Source organism: Aegilops tauschii, chromosome 7, assembly GCF_002575655.3.
Source record: "Aegilops tauschii subsp. strangulata cultivar AL8/78 chromosome 7, Aet v6.0, whole genome shotgun sequence".
In the NCBI taxonomy this organism is placed as follows: Eukaryota; Viridiplantae; Streptophyta; class Magnoliopsida; order Poales; family Poaceae; genus Aegilops; species Aegilops tauschii.
In genome coordinates, this window is record NC_053041.3 from 644,724,237 (window position 1) to 644,745,325 (window position 21,089).

General features: G+C 50.4%; 1 long non-coding RNA gene across 2 annotated transcripts; it reads left to right on the forward strand.

The window, feature by feature from the left end:
* Positions 1-1,721: 1,721 nt before the first annotated feature.
* LOC120968458 (uncharacterized) lies at positions 1,722-20,126 on the forward strand. 2 transcript variants are annotated; one of them, XR_005762961.3, is made up of 6 exons: positions 1,722-2,101; positions 3,151-3,277; positions 3,409-3,475; positions 3,554-3,687; positions 4,787-4,915; positions 19,480-20,126. It is a non-coding gene; the product is annotated as an uncharacterized lncRNA (long non-coding RNA). The 2 variants fall into 2 exon arrangements; XR_012189963.1 differs by having other exon boundaries at positions 1,729-2,101; positions 19,733-20,126.
* The last annotated feature ends 963 nt before the right edge of the window (positions 20,127-21,089 follow it).

Consider the following 21,089-nt stretch of genomic DNA (forward strand, 5'->3'; position numbering starts at 1 on the left):
GCATCATCAAATCTGGGCGGACGCGACCCCATTGCCACCCCCAAACGGATGAAAAGCGGACAAAATGAACATCTGTTTGGGATCGTGCATTGGAGTTGGCCTAAGGAAGACACAATCGGACGGCTAGGGCTACACGAATCAAGTTGTCCGGACGAAACTAGCACCGGCCGGCGCCTAGCAGTGGCCAATTGAACTGCAATTCTACAGAGCCCGATGCCAGTCCAAGCAAGGTTTGCAACTTGTCTTGAGCTTGACGTCCGATTGTCATGACACACACATCTCTTGCGATCCGATCTAGGCTCCTCACCCACTCATAGGCCTTCTTTGATTTAAATGAATTTTGTAGGAATTCCATAGGATATGATTTCTATAGAAATGGAATCCTATTTCTACGGAGGAATTCTTCCTATCCTCCACATTTCATATGAAAATAAACATTAGCCTAGACTCAATGAAAAAAAATCTTATGATGTGAATCAAAGGACATCTCCTTTCGCATTGGTACTCATAGGGTTTATGAGACATGTCATCTAATTTTCTATGACTTTCCTATTCCTATGATTTTCTATCCTATGAATCAAAGGACGCCTCAACCCACTCCTCTTCCCTAAAAAAACTCACTCCTATTCCATGCCGCGCCGCACCTCCCACCATCCCACTCAAAATGGCCTAAGGTGAGAGAGAGAGAGAGAGAGGGGTGGGAGCCAATTTGTGCGTCGGTCCACTGATGAGTTGAACTAGAGAGAGAGAGAGAGAGGTGGGAGCCGATTTGTGCGTCGGGTCCACTGCTGAGTTGAACTAGAGAGAGAGAGAGAGAGAGAGAGAGAGAGAGAGAGGTGGGAGCCGATTTGTGCGTCGGTCCACTGCTGAGTTGAACTATCCTTCATACACTTTTACCCCTACCTCTTCCCCCAAAACTAGATCGAGTAGTTAGTTTCCTGTTTTAGAGCGAGGAGTGGAGAGTGGAATGTGGAGTTGTTGTTCATGTAGAGGATGTTTGGGTTCTATCCGCTCCCGAACTTCGCTGCCGGAGCGGGCGGAGCAGCCCCAAACGCTGTAACTCCGCGGAGTGAACAGAGCGGAGCGGAGCCAGCGGTAGTTAGAGCGACGAATGAGGCGATCCTAAAAATGAGGGAGTTCGTGGAATTTATGGAGGAATGCCACCGATAAAGTGAAATGTACCGGTTTGGTAGAGTTTGTCTATCGCGCTCGTTACGTTTTCAATCCCGAACGGCCCTGTAGCCTGGCCAACGTGCTTAGCACGGGCCAGAAAACAAATTATTGGGCTTTCAGCCCAACTCACGAAGCGGAGTGGAGCGAGCAAGGCGAACGGTTTTTCTGGCTTTTACGATCAATCGAAGAGCGGGAATTCACTCCGAGCAGCGGGAGCGCATGATTTTGCGGAGCTGGAGGACTAACGAACAGAGCCGTAATTTGTAACATTTTGATGGAGCGGCTCTTTACCCGCTTTCTTCTATATAATGCAGTACGCACATAGGTGCGTATTCGAGAATAAAAATTTCCCCCAAAACTAGGGTAACAGTGATGTTTTGATTCCATGTTTAACTCAAATTCCAATTCTAGAGAGCCCGGTGCCGGTCCAATCAAGGTTTGCCACTTGTCTCGGGGCAAAGGGGAGAGCCCGACATCCGACACACCTCCTCCGATCTAGCTAGGCTCCTCCTCACCCACTCCTCTTCGCCGCGGCACCTCACCCACCCACCCCTCACGGCGCCGCACCGCACCTCCTCCCACCGTCCCACTCACCACCTCCCCGCCCGCCGCCGCCGCCGCCGCCCCAGCCCACTCCCCTTCCCCGCCGCATACGGGGCGCTGCACCTTAGCCCCTCCCACCGTCCCTCCCATGGCCGCGCTCCTATGGCCTTCGTCCCCGACCCTGCTCCCGCCCCTGCTGCTCCTATGCCTGGGTAGCGCCAGCCGGCCGCCTCCGCCCTATGCCCTCGTCGCCGTGGCCTGCGCAAATCGTCTCCGCCGGCAGGCCCTCCTCCGCGCCCCCCGTGCAGACCGACGCCGCCTCCTCCTCCTACAGATGGCCGCCGCGTTGTCCAACCATTAGACGCCGGCAAGCTTCTATTTTGGGGTACTCTTTCTGATTTCGCACTCAACACTGCACAATTTGTTGTATAAGACCCCAGGGGACTTATATGGGATCATGATTCATTTTGGGTCTCGTGTAGGCAATTTATTACTACCATTCAGGGTCGATAGTAGCAACGCTTTGGGTGTTAACTTGGTTTTCAAATTGATACTGAAGGCATGATACTAACAGAGTAACAGTGTTCCTCAATCATACCTATGCTTTCTCTCTCAAAAAAAATAAAAAAATCATGCATATGCTTTTACTGCATTGGGCGAGTTCCATTCCATTTATCTCTGGTAGTAGCGGATGTAATTAAGTGGCAGGTGAACTGTCAGGTTACACCTCCTCTAATCTGCTAAATGGGTATGGTGAAAGTTTAGATAATGTCAGAGGAAGAATCAGTGGGGATTCATCTTTGAGGTCTTTGATTTCTTTGTCCTACAGTCTTGTTGTCTAGCCTTTGCTGCTATACTGAGTTCATTTTGGGCAATACACTAAGGAACAATACTACTTCAGAAGTTAAATGGTCATTAATTTTCCATGCTTGCAGTAAAACTATGTGCCACTAAGAGGACAAAATATTTAGACCCAGATTATAACGTTTGAGTTGAACAATCCTCTTCGTGCTAGCTAATCTAAGTTTCTTTTGCCTTTTCTAGTTCTTGAACGAGTTCTTCTATTTCTAGTTGAGTGCCCTAATTTAAGTTGAACATTGTGAGCCCATAGTCAATTTGAGTACCTTGAAAGCACGTAGTTAATTTCTAGTTGGACTCAAATTTGTATTGTCTATGCTTGAGTTATTACACAGGAATATAATCTGCTTTAACATGGAATGCCAGTCAGTTGACATGTCTTTTTTTTTAACATAAGTTGATATGTCTTTTTTTTAACATAAGTTGATGTGTCCCTTATAATGTCAACCAGCTTGCTCATCAGGGAAGCTGAAGTAAACGTGTTACAAAAAAGCTTTAGGAACCCCTTTTCTTTGTCTCTTGTTATGCACATGGATTGTGCTACACAGGTTTTGAACTTGCCTATTTGCCTTTCAGGTCAAGATGATCAGCGCCACTAGCTTTTCTACCTGTGTGCCTGAATACGATGTTCCTGCTGTTGACGAAGCAGTGGATACATCATGGAAGAGGGAACTGCCTTGGAAGGCACCTTTCCCATCCACAGGTTTGTTCTTGCCAGTTTAATTGCAGGATCTGAAAGATGTCTTTTGTTACTGCCAAATCTGTCTCTTCTTTGGTTAGCACAACAAAGACATCCAACTATATGTTCTGATGGCTCTTGTGATGCTACTGTAGCGCTGCTTCAGTCAACTAAAGATGTTGCCACAAAGAGAGTGTCACACATACTGCAAAAGTTAATATGGTAAGAGCTGTGACTCTGAGGTTCTTTGTCACAAGCTTGGTTTTTTAAATGAAACTTATCATTCCGTTGTCCATACAGGTTGGTTCTGACAAGCATCTTGTGAAGCACTTGCAAGTGTAAATTGCTAGGCTAGAAGCAGAGAACTAAGGACCGCCTGCCATGCCTCCTCTTCCGAGATCCGCATAATTGAGAAGGACAGGAAAATTAGACAGGTAAGGTCTCTGACCAAGGATGAAAGCTTGCTTTTAACTGTTGATGACGAACCAGCTACTCAATTTGGACAGTCATTTGAGTTTTATGCATAGACTTGTCATCGTTGCCGCGTCTGGTGAATGAGCGAGCTTACAGCATGAGGTATCCTGTAAGGACCAAATACAATATAGCCATACAAATCCGGGTCTCTCGCTTTAGAGACGAACCCTAGCTACCAAATTCAATTTCTTCCTCAGTACTCTTGTGCTCATCGATCTGAGTAGAGATAGGATTTGACAAGTAGAGCCTCCTGTGTTTGCATTCTGATTCAGCATACTTGGATCCTTCATGTCTCCAGCCTAAGTAATGAAAGTAACTAATATTTCGAGCAAAAATATTGCAGAAGTTACATACTTATTCAGGAGGGCCCTGTGCCACTTATTTATGTGTATTTGGTATGCAATATTATTCTGGGTTTCATGAGCTGACTTTTCTGTCGTGTACAATACCCTGTGCTACTATTATAGTATCCTGGTTGCAAAACTCAGCTTTAACATTTGTAGTGTGTGAACAAATAATACGTATGCAGTCAGCTCCATTTTGATGTGATTTCTCAGGCATGTTAATAATAATTAAAATATATTGCGCCACTGAATTATCATACTGGATTTGGATCTTGTTGTCTATTTTGATGACTGTTTGCACTTGACATCACGTGTGGCAAATGTACACCTGGGTGGAGCTTTCTGGTAAAACTTGCTACTAGCAGTTCCTGATCCCCAATGGTGTTAGGTTCTAATGCAATGAATTACGTGAATTATGATGCAAACTACTCGAGCCAAAATTTTCTTAGTTGTGACTTTTAATGGCAATTTTTGTGAATCGTACATTTTTGCTGATTTCTATGGAAGCCGTTTGATTTTGGGGTACAATCTCGCCAGGTTCCAAAAAAATTCTTGTGGGGCTATGTTTTGACTTAAGGTTGTAATAAGATAACAGTGCTGCTTATTACTGCTTTTATATTTAGCCATGTAAAAATATTTAAATCACACTGCAGAATTGTGATTTCTTTGCTGATAATTTACTGTTCTCATGGCTGGTATTCACTTGTACGTGCAGCCCTAGGTGGGAACTACGTGCAGTTTGGTGTGTTTGAGCTTTATGGTGACAGAGCACTTGTGGATGCGCTTGATATATCTTTAAAGACGACCCTGTCAATTCCATTGTCTGGTATAGACATTTAAAAAGGTATTCAGTTATTCATGTCATCTTTTGAATTTTGTTTACAATTGTTTTGCTGTTGTATGTATTCTTGTTAGCTTGTTTGCTTCTGAAAACATATTTGTTAAGTTTTAAAGCACTGGAGGAGCAAATGGTTCTGTCTTGTCACATAGAACGCGGGTATGAACAATGGGCATGTATCCTTAGCATAGCAACATCTGTAGTCTGATTGTGAATACATTAGAATGCACACTGGAAGCTGTGAATACCTTTTGCGGGTGTCATCGACACTTTGAACAACGTTTGCTTGATAATTAACCTTTTTTTACTCCTAATAAAATGGTCCCTGGAGCTTTCCTGGACGTCATGTAGGTTCAGTGGGCAGCCACGGATCCGACCAAATCTTGATGTTCTCCCCTGAACCCACCCTCTAAATGTATCCTTCCTTAACTATCTCCAGCCCCCTTAGAATGCTTGTCCAAGTGTAACTCATGTTGGCCACATGTTGTTTTTTTTTCGAAAAGGGGGATTCCCCGGCCTCTGCATCAGAACGATGCATACGACCACATTTATAAATAAAATAGGTTCAACAAGGTCTTAAAGTCTGGAAACAAAATAAAGGCTAGCTCACAGAGAGCCTCAACGCCAAAGATAAAAAGGCCATAGAGCCACAACCGGCTGGCAAAACAAAGATAGGAAAACTAATCACCTATCCTATTACATGACCGCCATCCAAACCGGTTGAAGATATCCCGCGCTACCATCTCCCACCCAACGATTACGAGTCGAACGACTAGTCTAGACTAGTCGCTCGACTAGTCTATGAGTCGCAAACTGGCTGTCGACTCGGTTTCTCGTGTAGACTACTTGTACGAGTCGAGCCTGTCATCGACTAGTCGACGACTAGTCCAGACTAGTCGACATGTTCGAGTCCAACGACTCAAAAAACTGGGGGAGTATAAATACGATGCCTCATCCCGCGGGAGACCTAATCCTTTCTTTCCCCTCCTCACCTGGACGCGCCGCCGGCTGCTGGACGCGCCCGTCGAGCCCTCCTCGCGCCGCCGGCCGCTGGACGCCCGCCGCCGCGGATCTGAAGCTCCACCGTCGCCGGCCCCACGTCGCGGATCTGAAGCTCCACCATCGCCTTCGTCTCGCGCCCCTCCTGCTCCTTCGTCTCGCGCCCCTCCTCGCGCCGCCGGCCCCTCGTGCTCTTCTCCTCTTCAGGCAGGTGAGCCTCAGTGCTGCTCTGCCTCGCTGCTGGACTGCTGGTGCTGCTCTGCCTTGCCCCTCCTTTCTCCTCCTCTTTCTTCTTGGCTTGCCGCTGCTGTTGCTCTGCTCCGCTGCTGGACTGCTGGTGCTGCTCTGCTTGCTGTTGGTGCTGCTCTGCTCGCAGATAGACTGCTGGTGCTGCTGTGCTTGCTGCTAGTTGCTGGTGCTGCTCTGCCTCAGTGACTCCACTTTGCTTGTTTAAATTGTATACTGTACTTGTATACTTATATAGTGTAATACTACATACTACTACTAGGTATTATTAGTTATGTACTGTAAGTTCGGTGCTACAGTACCATGTCGACTAGTCTCGCACTAGTCTAGACTAGTCTATGAGTCTCAACCTTGGAACGACTCGTCGACTCTCCGACTCGTAAACGTTGCTCCCACCGGACAGATCCAGTAGCCAAACGCTCCCTGGCCTCCGTCGCAGTGAGTAAGGACCACATACGGATCAACGTCGTAGCTCAGAATAAAACCTGCAAAAAATGAATAGTTGTTGTTCTGTTAAAAGCCAAATCATTTCTGCAGTTCCAAATTGCCCATAACAACGCACATACTCCTACACGAATGTGTCTAGCTGTATCGGACTCTATCCCATCAAGCCACGTTCCAAATAACGTACCGACCGAATTTGGAGGAGTAATGTTAAAGGCAATTTGCACGGTGCGCCACAAAACTATCGCCAACGGGCACTCAAAGAAGAGGTGCTTAATGGTCTCGTCCCGATCACAGAAACTACACCTAGTAGATCCTGTTCGATTGCGCTTAACCAAGTTGTCCTTTGTTAAAATGACTTGTTTATGTATAAACCACATAAACACTTTAATCTTCAAAGGAACTTTTACTTTCCAAACATGTTTGGAACTAGGAATGACACTAGAGTTAATGACATCGATATACATCGACTTAACCGTAAATTCTCCAGACCTAGTAAGTTTCCAACACAACTGGTCGGGCTGATGAGCTAGCTGAACCTCCATCAGTCTACTCACCAAATGAAGCCATGCTTCCCATCTATCACCAACAAGCACCCTCCGAAACTGGATATTAAGGGGAATGGACTGCATAATCGTTGCAACTAGCGCATCACGTCGTTGAACAATACGATACAGGGACGGGTACTGGAGCGCCAATGGCGTGTCACCAAGCCAAGTATCCTCCTAGAAACGGGTATTGTTGCCATCACCGACAATAAACTTTGTTCTATTAAAGAAGGCTGCCTTAACTCTCATAAGCCCCTTCCAAAACGGCGAATCAGTTGGTCTCACTGTCACCTGTGACAAAGTTTTGGACTGCAGATACTTGTTACGGAGAATCTGCGCCCATGTTGCATCAGTCTCAACTGATAACCTATACAGCCACTTACTAAGAAGGCATCTGTTCTTGACCTCAAGATTCTCAATACCCAGACCCCCTTGGTCCTTTGGTCTACAGATGATATCCCATTTGGCGAGTCGGTACTTTCTCTTTAGTTCATCACTCTGCCAAAAAAATCTTGATCGGTAGAAGTCCAGCCTTTTCCTAACCCCAACTGGAACTTCAAAGAAAGATAGTAGGAACATCGGCATACTCGTGAGCACCGAATTGATAAGAATCAACCGGCCTCCATAAGACATAAGTTTGCCCTTCCAGCAACTAAGTTTCTTCTCAAACCGATCCTCGATGCATTTTCACTCTCTGTTTGTTAGCTTACGATGGTGAATGGGTATACCTAGGTAAGTAAAAGGTAAAGCCCCTAATTCACATCCAAACAATTGCCTATAAGCCTTTTGTTCCTCCTTGGCTCTACCAAAGCAGAACAACACGCTTTTATGAAAGTTAATCTTTAATCCAGTCAATTGTTCAAATAAGCATAACACCAACTTCATATTTCTCGCTTTTGCCAAGTCATGCTCCATAAGATGATTGTATCATTAGCGTACTGCAAAATGGACACACCCCCATCAACTAGGTGAGGCACCAAGCCACCCACCTGACCGGCCTCCTTTGCCCTACCTATGAGAATTGCCAACATGTCAACCGCAATGTTGAACAAAATAGGGGACATTGGATCACCTTGCCTCAGGCCTTTGTGTGTCTGGAAATAATGACCTATATCGTCATTCACTTTAATTCCAACACTTCCTTTTTGCGTGAAGGATTCTACCTGGCGTCGCCAAGCTTCATCAAAACCCTTCATGCGTAAGGCCTGTTGAAGGAAGGGCCATTTGACTTTGTCGTACGCTTTCTCGAAATCCACTTTGAAAACAACCCCATCCAGCTTTTTCGTGTGGTCATGGAGCGTTTCATGAAGGACCACAACCCCTTCAAGGATGTTCCTGTCCGGCATGAAAGCAGTTTGGGTAGGCTGCACCATAGCATGCGCGATCTGTGTGAGCCTATTAGTCCCGACCTTGAGAAAGATTTTGAAACTTACATTAAGAAGACAGATGGGCCTGAATTGCTCAATTCTCACAGCCTCTGTTTTCTTAGTTAGAAGGGCTATCGTTCCAAAATTCAGCTGAAAAAGCTGAAGCTGCCCAGAGAAGAGATCACTGAATAAAGGCAACAGATCCCCTTTAATAATATGCCAACACTTTTTATAAAACTCCGCAGGAAATCCATCGGGGCCCGGCGCCTTGTTATTTTTCATTTGCGAAATGGTCTCAAACACCTCTTTCTCAGAAAAAGGAGCCGCTAGAATATCATTCACCACCGCTGTGAGTTGAGGAACATCCTCAACCCTGGACTCATCCAGAGACACACAGTTATCCTCTGGAGGACCAAACAGCTGCTTGTAATACTCTGTAATGTACAGTTTTAGGTTTTCCTGTCCTAAAATTGTTCCTTCATCTTGCTCAAGCTGAAAGATCCTCTTCTTTCTATGTTTACCATTAGCGATCATGTGAAAGAATTGAGTGTTCGCATCCCCCTGGACTACTCGCCGGACCTTGGCCCGCAACGCCCACTTCAATTCCTCTTCTCGAAGAAGTTCTTTCAGCCTCATCTCCGCGTCAAGCTTGGCATGAAGCTCCGCGACCGGCAGCACCGTGGTTTCTGCTTTTACATCTAGGGACTGAATAAGGGAAAGGAGCCTTTCCTTTTCGACCTTATAAATCCCGCTAAGATGCTTAGCCCACCCACGCAGGAAACTTCTCAAATGCCTAATCTTATTCTGCCAGCGCTGAAGCGTAGTCTTCCCTCCTGAATCCTTAGCCCACTCTCTGGCTACGAGATCAAAGAAACCTTCTCGTTCAAACCAAGCCAGCTCAAAGGAGAACGAGTTTTTGTTTCCCAGGTGGGTGGCCTCACCAGAGTCCACAAATAACGGCGTGTGATCAGAAATTCCACGGGACAAAGCCTGAACTGTAACTAGCGGAAACTTCTGTTCCCAATCGACACTAGCCAACACTCGATCCAACTTCTTATACGTCGGATTTGGCAGCGCGTTAGCCCAGGTGAATTTTCTACCCGAGAGCTCAATTTCTCTCAGGTCAAGACTTTCAATGATAGTATTGAACATGAACGACCATCTGCCGTCAAAGTTATCATTGTTCTTATCCTCACGCCTTCTAATGATATTGAAATCACCCCCCACCAGGATAGGAAGCTGCTCGGAACCGCAAATCCTAACGAGATCAGCCAAGAACTCGGGCTTGAGTTCGGGCTGTGCGGCACCATATACCGCAACCAAAGCCCAATTAAACCCATCATCCTTCGAACGCACCCTAAACTTGACTGCAAAGTCACCCATTACCACACTTCGAACCTCGAGCGCTTCGCATCGAACGCCGAGTAAGATTCCACCCGATCTCCCTCTTGGTGGCAGGCAATGCCAATCAAAATCAATACCTCCTGACAAAGTATTTAGAAATTGTGGCGCAAAATTATCTCTACCTGTCTCAGATAGAGCGATAAAATCTAATCGATGCTCGACAGACGCCTCAGCAAGAAACCTTCTTTTAGCCAAGTCCTTTAGACCTCTGCTATTCCAAAAGATTCCTTTCATAGTTCATCATGGAATTTTTTAGCCGTACGAATCCTAGCACTCCTACGCACTGCGGACACCGGGTACACCTTCCGTTTCCACTTGCGTTTAGAGACATTTTGACTCTGCAACCGGTCCTCACAACCAGTCTCAGAAGGTCCAGCCATAACCATCTCAGTAGTATCATCCTCTTCTTCCGCCTCAGGTTTGAGAGGAATAAGATCCGCACAAAAATTGTCGAGCACCCTGACCCCCAACGCATCAACCTCAGAATCACTCATGGGCTTAACCGCCGCTAAATTACAAATCATCTCTAAGGCCCGCTCAGCCTCTAGATCCAGAAGATCATTAACAGAATTAGAGATTTCAGTAACATTACTACCTAGTGAAACTCCTAATTGATTTGCATTTTCAACAATCTCATCATTAGAAAAATGCAGAATGGAATTAGAAGTATTAACCGACATACCAGTAGTGACCTCAACGTCACGGAGCTTGGCCGCCCTCATGGTGCACCGCTGCTGAATGTCGTCCACATCCGGCTGAGTCTGGAGACGGCCACTCACCCGTCGCCCCTCAGACATCGGATCCTGAATCCCTCCAAACGCAATAACCTCCTCCCGAGAGATCCTGGTCGGGGTAGGGCCTCCTGCCTCACCCCAACCGCTAGGCCGGTCCGCCTGCACGGACTCCCCAGCAGACTCGCCAGGAAGTGGAAAGGCACTCACCATGGCCTGAGACGACTGGCGCGCCCCACAGGACGGAGCCGGCAGCGAACGGGGTGAAGGGAGTGCATGGGCCGCCTGCCCTAACTCCCCACCCAGCACCGGAGAGGCCACCACCATAGGCGCCTCAGGAGAAGAGGGCTCCGAGGCCACCTGCCCCGAGCCCCCTCCCGATGGCACAGTCGCCACCAGCAGAGAGGTAGACGCGACGGGAGAGGAGGTATCCGAGGCCACCTGCCCCAGACCCCCTCCCAACGTAGAGAAGGACACGGGTGCCACCTGCCCCAAATCCCCTACCTCTGCAGGAGAAGAGCAACCCGAGGCCGCCTGCCCCGGGACCCCTCCCGACAAACCAGCCACGAACACCGGCGCCACGTCCTGAGGAGGGACAGTGTGCTGAGCACGAGAGGGAGTGGCCACCTGCCAACTCACCTCCTCCTCTCCCCAGACCGAGATCGACGAAGCCCCAGGAACCCCAGGAATAGTACACACAGTGTCCTCAAACCCCAAAGCAGGCAACGCGAGCTCAAAAGCCTCCTCGGACTCAACCCGATCACTCCACAGCCTCGGGGGTGCAGAAGCGGGTTCGAAGGACCCAAACTCAGAGTCGTCGTAGGCACCGAGGAGGGTGTAGCCGCTCCATCCCCGATCATCGCGGTCTCGGACCCCGGTCCCTTGGACATCTGTCGTCCAGAGTCCTCGACCGGCGGCTCCTTTGCTCCCGCGCTGCCGTCACCCTCGTGCATATCCACGTCGAACCCGTGAGCCGCCGCAGCCAAAAGGCTCTCATCCTCAAACTCAATAACCAGATTATAAATCCTGCCTTGATAAGCCCACTTAACCACTTCCGGCACATACTCAATGTTCGGAATACTAACCAGAACCCGAGCAATCCCGTGAGCTCTGGTGAACGCCATATCCACTCGCTCAGGCTTCCCCACCAAAATGCCCAAGCTGGCCACAACCCGAGCATCCTGCAACGGCTTGGAGGGGGCCCCGGAAAATCGCAACCACGCCTGAGTAAGCGGCTTACCCTGAGGCTCCACCTGCTTCCACTCCTGAAACTCAAGGATGCAATCAGTTCCCGACACTTTACACATCCCAAAACTCAGCAACCTCTGCAGATCCTCCACCGAAGGAAACTCAACTCTGAACATCTTATCAGCGAGACTGACGAGGTCCCACTGGAAATCCCCAGGGGCCAGCTCCCGAAGCCTCTGCACGATCTGTGTCTCAGAGACCTCCCCTCTGGTTACCTTGACAATCCCCGTAGTCATGCTCGGGGTCTCATCAGTAACCTCTCGCTCATTTGGAGACTCGAAAAACGTTAGCTCAGCACAGTATACTCCATACATCATAAGCGACGGTGCCTGATCTCGCAGAATCGGACAGTCCCCAGAGTCGTGTGTCGGCTTACCGCAGGTATCACATAACAGAGCCACACACTCCGCAATGAAGTGGCCCTTGTCGCCACATCGATAACAAAGCATCTTTTCCTTCTTGCGCGCCCATTTGGACGCCCTATCAGATTCAGCCCTATCCGTCATCTCCACAGACACATCAGCCATAACCTCGTTCTCAGGAACCTGAACAGTAGCAAGAGCCGTCACCACCTCCATAGCGTGACCGGTCAACACTGGCTCCTCGGTAGCCCCGTTATCTGTCATCTGCTCGACAACAACAGGTGGGGGCGGTTGTCGTGGACGGTACCGGCCCCCTCGACCGCCCCGACCACCACGATGGCCACGGAAACCTACCCGCTGCCGATTACCCGGACCAGAAGGCCCCTCAACGAAGCCACCGGAAGGACCCAAGAACGGCCTCTCAGCCGAACCGTCGCTTTGCCAAGCATAACCACGACCTCCACCCGTGGACGAAGAACCACGGTGCTGGCCAGCCCCATAGGCATCGTAACCGTCATCGCCCCATTGACCCCGGGGCGCAGCCACAGTACCACCAACGTTGGACTGCGACGACGGAGACGGGCGAGCAACGACGTGGGGTGGAGGGGCCGGTCTAGGCTGCGGACCCGAAGACACAGGTGGCCTTGGTGGCGCAGCCCCCCGGCCCGCAGCGGCCACCTCAGCACCGCCCCGCCCGGCCCGCCTCGCCCACCCGACAGCAAGACCGGTGCCGGAGGCCTCCCAGCGGGCGCCCCGCCAGCAAAGTGCGTCACACCAGGGCCACCCGACCCGCGTCCCGCTGCGGCCTTGGGGAGCGCCACGCCGCCACGCCCTGCACCCGACGCCGACGCCGGCAGCGCGCCCCGGCCATTGCCCTGGCCCGGCGGCGGCGCCCCATTAGCACGAGTTGCCCCGCTAGGCGGAGGCGGCTGCTTTCCGGGAGGAGGCGCACCACCAGTACCAGCCATCGTGCCGAGAGGAGGAATGCGGTGAGCCCGGCCAGGCCCCGCAGTACGCAGACGCGGCGCTCGACGCAACAAAACCCTAGGGCACGGCGACGGAGTAGGCGACGACGATCAGTACGTGCATGCGCCCCTCCCCTCAGTATCGATTGGAACCGATTCCGGCTGGGCCTCATACCCACCGGACCTCGGCCCAATAATACCAACCGGCCCAACAGCTTGCGGCTCGGCTCGGCCCAGGAGCAAATTCAAACTCTCCTGGCGAGCGTCTCGGATCTGGATCGCCGTGACCGCCGGCGACGCTGCCGCGGTCACCTCCGGCGCCGATCGAGAGCTTTTCCGGCAGGCATTCTTTCGTCTCTTCACGAAAGTCCATGAATCCGGCCGAATCATATCAAAATGAGTCAAATTTGGAAGACATACCTTAGGCAATGGACCCTTCCAGGGCCGGACCGCCGCCGCCGCCGTTCGCCGGTGAACAACCCGGCGCAACATCTCCGTTGTCTCCCCCGCATGAAGCCCGACTCTCGCCGGATCATCGACGGGAAGGATCTTGTCAACGGTTGAAGCCACCTCGTCTTCGTCGTACCCGGCGCTCAAAAAATCGCAAAGGAAGTCCAAGGGAGTCGCCGATGGAGGAGACGGCGGCGCCGCCACATCCGCATCCTCGTCACCCTCGCCGTCATCAGCTTCGGCTAGGGCCCAGAACCGGCCCCCCACGTTCCGGCAATCACCGGAGGAGATGGGCGACGGCCCCGCGGGGATCCCGGCGGTCGTGCCGCCAATCGCCCCCCGCATCCTGCCCATCGATAGTATTTGTTGCGTACAAGATTGAAATCAGTAAAGAAAACACCTTTTTCTGTAGCAATTATATCAAAGCATTGGTATGCTTGATCGTCTCGGAGAAGAGCACCCGCCGTAAGAGTGTTTCTAGCAGAGAGAATGTCACTCTCAGGGAAGTATTTCGCTTTCAAAAGCCAGGCACAGAGGGAGGGAGTCGGGTGCTTGAATTAGATGCCATGCTCGCCGTGCGAGCATAGCAAGATTGAATGAGTGCAAGTCCCCGACTCCCGGCCCGCCCTCCTTTTTGCTCCGGGGTAATTTCATTTTGCTCCATGCCCACCGAGTGCATCTTCTCTTGGTCCTTCTGCTGTGAGCAGCGATGTCTGCAAGTCAGATTGCTCGGCTCCTCACACAAGCCTTTGGTTAGATCAAAAGAGCTCATAGCGCAAGCAGGGATTGCTTGGGCGATCGGCTTAACCATGATCTCCTTTCCTTTGATTGACAAGAAGGGTTCCAGTTCCAGCGAACCCAGGATTGTTTTCCACAAGCGGTCTCTGGTGTACTCAAAGCATAGTGTTAGTGAAGGTATTGACCATTGGTCGTTCGTTGCTGCGACCCTAGCGCCTGCATCACCACATGCTTGACGGCAGGTCTCGTGTTGTTGCTGGATATGATAGATAGACGACTTATCCCGGAAGCAGCCTCGTAAATCTGCAGGATATGACCGACCTCGGCCGCACCTTGTGATGTAGATGTTTGGAAAACATAGACAGCCAAACACACGGAGCTCGGTGTAGTTCGGATGACTAAGAAAAAGAAAGTAAAAAGGAGTTGTTTTTGGATTGACAGAAGAGGGTCGGATGTTAAGAAGATAGGTAGCTGTGCGGAGGGCCACGGCCCAAAACTTGGGTGGCATCGATGAGTTTTTAAGGAGAGTAGGAATAATATCATTGAGTGTGCGGAGAGAGCGCTCGGCCTTGCCATTTTAAGGAGATGTGTAGGGACAGGAGAAACGAAGAAGAATGCCATGTTGAAGAAAGAAGTTTCTATTTTTAAAATTGTCAAATTCGCGGCCATTATCACATTGAAGAAACCGAATTGGTAGAAGAAAGTGGGTAGAAACATATTGTTTAAAGTTAAGAAAAATAGTATGAACGTCGGATTTGTTGTGTAGAGGGAAAGTCCAAACAAATGAGAAAAATCATCTAATATAACAAGATAGTATTAAAAACCCGAAATACTAGTATGAGGAGACGTCCATATATCACAATGCAATAGCTCGAAAGGAAAAGTACTAGAAGAACTAGAGGAACTAAAGGGAAGACGCACATGTTTGCATTGCTGACACGACTGACACATCGAAGGATCATGATGATCTTTATTACATGGAAGAGCAAATTCACTAAGTAGAGATGATGTGGTGGATGCATTGGGGTGGCCGAGTCGCTGGTGCCAAAGGTGGACGGAGGCCATCATGGATGAAGGTGGACTTGCGGCAGGAGCTCCATTGATAGAATAGAGGTCTCCGGAACTATTAAAGCGAGCGATCTCCTCCTTGGTTTGAAGATCCTTCACAGATAAACCAAAGGGATCAAATTCTATTGAGACAAGATTATCATAAGTAAATTTTCGCATAGATATTAAATTTTTGATGAGAGCAGGAGCAACAAGGACATCTCGAAGTAAAAGAGGTTTTAGAGTGGAGGGTAACTCAATGTGACCGGTGCTATAGATGGGGATGGTGGAGCCATTGCCGAGAGTGATAGAAGAAAAAGGAGAGGAGGTGCAATTTGACAGCATAGTACTCGAATTAGACATGTGGCTAGAGAGGCTCCAGAATCAAAGATCCAGTCCATACCTGAGGTTCCTTGAGCAGCGAAGTGGTTCATGACTTCCAAAAAGGCAGCCTGGTCCCAATGAGGAGTTGGTGAAGCCAGTAGGGGTGGTGCAGGCGATGGCGGCGGCGGTCCATGCAGCTGGTGCGGCGTAATCGAGGAGGATTGCAGCAGGGGCTGCGGATGGTAGAGGCCGTTGTTGTCGATGAAGTATGGCTCTGGGGCGCTGCAGCAGGGCGTTGGAGCAGCATGGTACGCCTGCGTTGGAGGACGGGAGCCCAGTAGGCCAGGAGATCTCGTGTGTGGGCGCATGCCCGGCATCCAGGAGCCGGAGTACGCAGGAGGGGCGCCGATCGGAGAGGGGGCAGTCCAGGGCATCGGCCAGGCCTCGACGAGTCCTGTCCAAGGGTCATGTGGAGGACGCCATGCTGGGGGCGCTGGTGGCGGTGCGGCGTTGGGAGGAGGCGCTGGTGCAGTAGGGGGTCGCGACGGCGGCGACGACGGCGATGGCGGCCTGTAGATTGGATTTTTGCCTCTGTAGTTCGGACTTGGGCGCCAGCCGGGAGGCGGCTGGATTGGAATCATCGGCGGCGCGACAGGTGCAGGAGACGGGGGCCGTGGAGTGGCGACGAAGACTTGAGGACGCGACTCCTTGTTGGTGATGGCGCGATCGGCCCATTGAAGCATGGAGCGCACCTCGGCGAAGGAGGGGGCCGGCCGCATCATGGGGATAAACGACGCATGTTTTTCAAAGCGTTCGCCGAGGCCGACGAGGAGAACGTTGATGAGTTGCCGGTCGTCGATGGGGTCCCCAAGCTCGCGGAGTTCGTCCACGATGGACTTGAGACGCTGGCAGTAGACGCCGACCTGAGAATCGCCTTGGACGGTGTTGCGGAGCTCGGTGTGGAGGGTGTTGACGCGGGCGTCGACGTTGTCCTGGAAGAGTTGACGTAGAGCCACCCAAAGGGAGGTGGCGTTGGTGGCGTCGCGGAAGACGAGGTTGAAGATCTCCGTGGAGACACGCTGATAAATCCACTGGATGATGGCGAGGTCGTCCTTGACCCATCGAGGATCGAAGGGCCGGGCAACGGAGCCGGGGGCGACGTGATCCAGGAGGTTGCAGCGGCCGAGGTGAACTTGAAAGAGATGACGCCAATGATAATAGTTGTGCTTTGGAAGATCTAAAGTAATGGGGATGAACGGGCTGACATCTGAGATGGTGTCAGCATAGTTGATGGTGGTGGGTAGGGTTGGAGCTATGGCGAGGGTGGAGGAAGAAGAGGCATCGGTCGTGGCGGAGGCGGCTTTTGCTTTGGCGGCGGCGAGGGCAGCCCGGCGTTCGAAGAAACCGGGTGGTGGCGGAGGCGGCTTTTGCTTTGGCGGCGGCGAGGGCAGCCCGGCGTTCGAAGAAACCGGGCGGCGGCGGCGTGGGAGGCGTAGCCATGCCCTAGGAACGACTAATCTGATACCATGTAAAATTATAATAAAACTTGTATATTGATGATTGGGGTACAAGAGATATATAAAGGCCTAAGTTACAAACCGACTTAGGCCTGGGTTTCCTAAACCGACTCGCTTTTGATCAACTTGTATTACAAAAAAAAATGGTAGTTTGAAGGAAACTAGTAGCAGAATTAGAGATAGAGAGGGGGGCCTATATGCAAAGTAGCAGGGGAATTTGCAATGCAAGCAGCTGAGAGTTGACGATGGAAGAGCCGCTGACAGCGGGCCAGCATGCGGGCACGCAGCGCGGGTCCGATGGGCCAACGGACACTGGGACGGAAAAAAGACGGCCGTTGCGAGACGCTGACGTGCGGGCCAGCTCCAGGCAGGGCCCGCACGTCAGCCACAGCTGGCCGCGAACCGACATAGCCGCCCTCCGTTAAATGGGGCAGGGAGCGGGACGGCGGTTACCGTTTCGGTGCCGTACCCGTCCCCAATCCATCCCCTCGCCCGAGCCCAATCCCCACCCAATCCGGCGATCCCCACCCAATTCCGGCCGCCGCCATGGAGGAGGAGGAGGCCCTCGACTCCTTGCCGGGGGAGCACGCTCTGGTCGCGGTGCTCCGCCGCCACGCCGACACTGGCGAGCTCCCGGCGTGGGTCCACGAGGTGAACGCCTACGCTGCCAGCCCCGTCCTCCTCACCGCCGGTCGCAAGAAGATCACCGCGGCGGACGGAGCCGCCGCCTGGTACCTTCTTTACACCCCCGCACGCAAGGAGGGTTCATCCTCCCGCTGCAGCCGCACAGCGGGCGGCGCCACCTGGATCGAAGAGCGCACCAGGCCCGTCGAGAAGGCCGGCTCCGACGGCGGCTGGGTCGTGATCGGCCACGCGAGCACCTTCTCTTATGGGAAGCGGACGAGAGGCCCGGACAAGAAGAGGAGGACCGAGCGGCTCGGGTGGATCCTCGTTGAGGTCCGCCTCCCCGGCGCCAACCTCTGCTGCGCCAAGCTGTACCGGTCACCAAGGACGCCGTCTGCGGCCGCGCTGAACGCTCCTCCTCCTCCCGCGGCTCCTTCGGCCGCGCTGGTGCCCCCTCCCTCGGCCCCAGCGGCGGTGGCGGTGCCCCCTGCCCCGGCACCAGCACCAGCACCAGCTCCAGCTCCAGCCCCAGCGCTGGCCGCGCCCGCCCCTCCAGCCCCGGCACCAGCGGCGGTGGCTCCTGCACTGGAGGCTCCTGTCCCCGCTCCAGAGGCTACTGCACCTGCTCCACAGGCTGGTATCCCTGCTCGAGACGCTACTGCACCCGCTCCGGTGGCTCGTGTACCCGCCCCGGTGGCTCCTGCAGCAGCAGCAGTACGCTCTCCTCTGGCTCCAGCAGCAGCAGCACGCTCTCCCCCAGCTCCAGCAGCAGTACCGGCGCCGATGGCTCCTCCAGCACCCGCAGATTCCAGTCCGGGCAAGACTTGGGTAAAGGTGCTGGTCTCCAACTTCCCCACCAGGCTTACAGAGAAGGGCATGTCAAAGCGGGTCCACAAGTTGCTCCTGCCCACTGAAGGTGCCTTGGACTCTCTCCCCGCCAAGAGGAGGCTGCTCAGCTGCACTGGCTGGCTCAGCATCAACCCTCTCGAGGGCTCAGCTTAGCTTCCTTGTCTAAATAGTGAAAACTCTGAATGTAATCAGTAGCTTCCTTGTCGTTTCTGTAATAGGATCGTTTGATTTTTGCATTCTATTCAAAGTCTTAGAAATGAGTTGGAGGTCAGTGCACAATGCTGAACTTGTTGTGTGATTCATAATATCTTGGCTTTGCTAGGGATATTATTCAGTTACATATTGTTTGAATAAACTTCTCTAGGGATGCTGTTCATGTTCTTAGCAGCAAACAATGGTTTCAAGATTGTGAAATGTATATGCTGTCTTGGAGGAATGGCTGGGTAGCAGTATGGATGAATACTGGGAGACCATTTTTGACAATGTAGATAGATATAGTTCTTGACTGCATTGCTTAAAGAAAAGTAGAAAGCATTCTGTGTGTGTTGGTTATGCCGAATCTGTATATGTGCTGAAAATTCAGTTAAATTGACTTTACTGAAAAATTCAGTTTAATTCAGTCACCTGCATCTAGCTCCATCTAACATACTGCATCTAACTCATCTAGCGGAGATTTGGTACATCTAAGATGTTCCTTTGTTTGACAGGGATTTCACTTGGTCCAAAGTAATTAGGAGAACTGCACATGTTTGTATCTCCTATCTGTACTCATTCATGACTCTGTTTAGGCAGTCGGCAGTAGGAGTTTTGACAGTAGTTTTCCTGTTGGAGTAAATGCAAAAATGAATGTCTTTGTGAATGAAAATTTTCAGAAATGCTCTTCATCTAAATGTTCCTGTTGTAAATGAAAATGTAGTTCGTTTCAGATAGATTGCTGAACCTAACTAGTGCTCTTTTCAGGCTTGTTTTCAAAATAATAAGCCGTGACCTACTAGGGGAAGACAGCTGTTGCATTTTGCAGTGTCCCCGTGTCCCCGAATGGCTGTTTTTGAAAAATGCCTATGTGTATCCCCGTCTTTCCTTCCCCGTGTTCGTGCTTTTTAGGGGAAGACAGCTAGCTGGCTGTCTTTTCTCTGCCTTACTGTCAGGAAGGATTTGGGGATGTACAGTATGATGAAATGATGGCACTTTGCCATTGGGTTGTGCTTGTGCTGAGAAAATTGGAGTACTGCTTGTGCTGTCATACTCCGTGCAATTTGTAAAACTGAGAAGTGTACTCCTCGTGTCATTTTCATTTTGAAACTGAGAAGTGTACTACTGATAATTTAGACTGAATGTTTTTACTGTACACTAATGTTTTGGTCAATGTCATGTTGTTCCATTTGATTTGACACATTAGTTAACTGAATTTTGACACAGTGGTTAACTGAATTTTAACCCAGTAGTTAACTGAATTTAGTTAACAAACTAGAAAACAGAAAAGACTAGACTGCATGGAGTAGTAACAAATTCACTTAACAAACTATACTGCATTTAATTTGAATAATACTCCAGCAATATACCAGCATAACAGTTTAGTCTTGTGGCTTTGTGGCCCTGGTCATTGTCTTGTCAATGGGCGTCTCAATTGTACTCTCGCTTGTTTCCCCAGACACAGTGTCTGATTGTGTAATGTTTCCCTCTGTTTGATATCACAGTGTACTTGTATTCTCAGTAAGCACAAATGAATTGTACTTGTATTCTTTGTGCTGCAGTGCAGGTGGCCTCTTACAGTTTAGAGGTCGCCGTTTTTCGAACTTATCTGAATTTTGATTCATGCACTGATAGTTCAGATTTGCATCTGAGTTTACGGTGGCCTAGTGGTGATATTAGATTGATACTATATCATTCGCAAAAAATATATAAATATATACTGTAGATTGATATATAGGAGTAGATAGTACAAAGAGTGAACAAGATAATAGTGCTCATTAATTCACTTCTGAACCTATATACGGACAGGGAATTCTGACTTGTTCCTGGAGCTGGATTTTTTTTTTTTAAAGCTGGAAACTTTGAGCAGGTCAATGTAATGAGCCTAGACGCTTAGGACAACTGTAAGTCTGTAACGCGAGTAAATTGCAAAAAAAAGAAAAACCCATCACAATAGTGGACCCTAAATAAAAAAACCACCATCATTTGTCTTCTTTTTTTTCAAAAATCCATCACTATTGTGCTGACAAATTGCTAAAAATGCTGATCGGTCAACTAGAGCAATTTGATTGAAAACCTGACGAGTAGGTCCCACTGTCAGGTACCACGTGTGTCAGGTACTAGA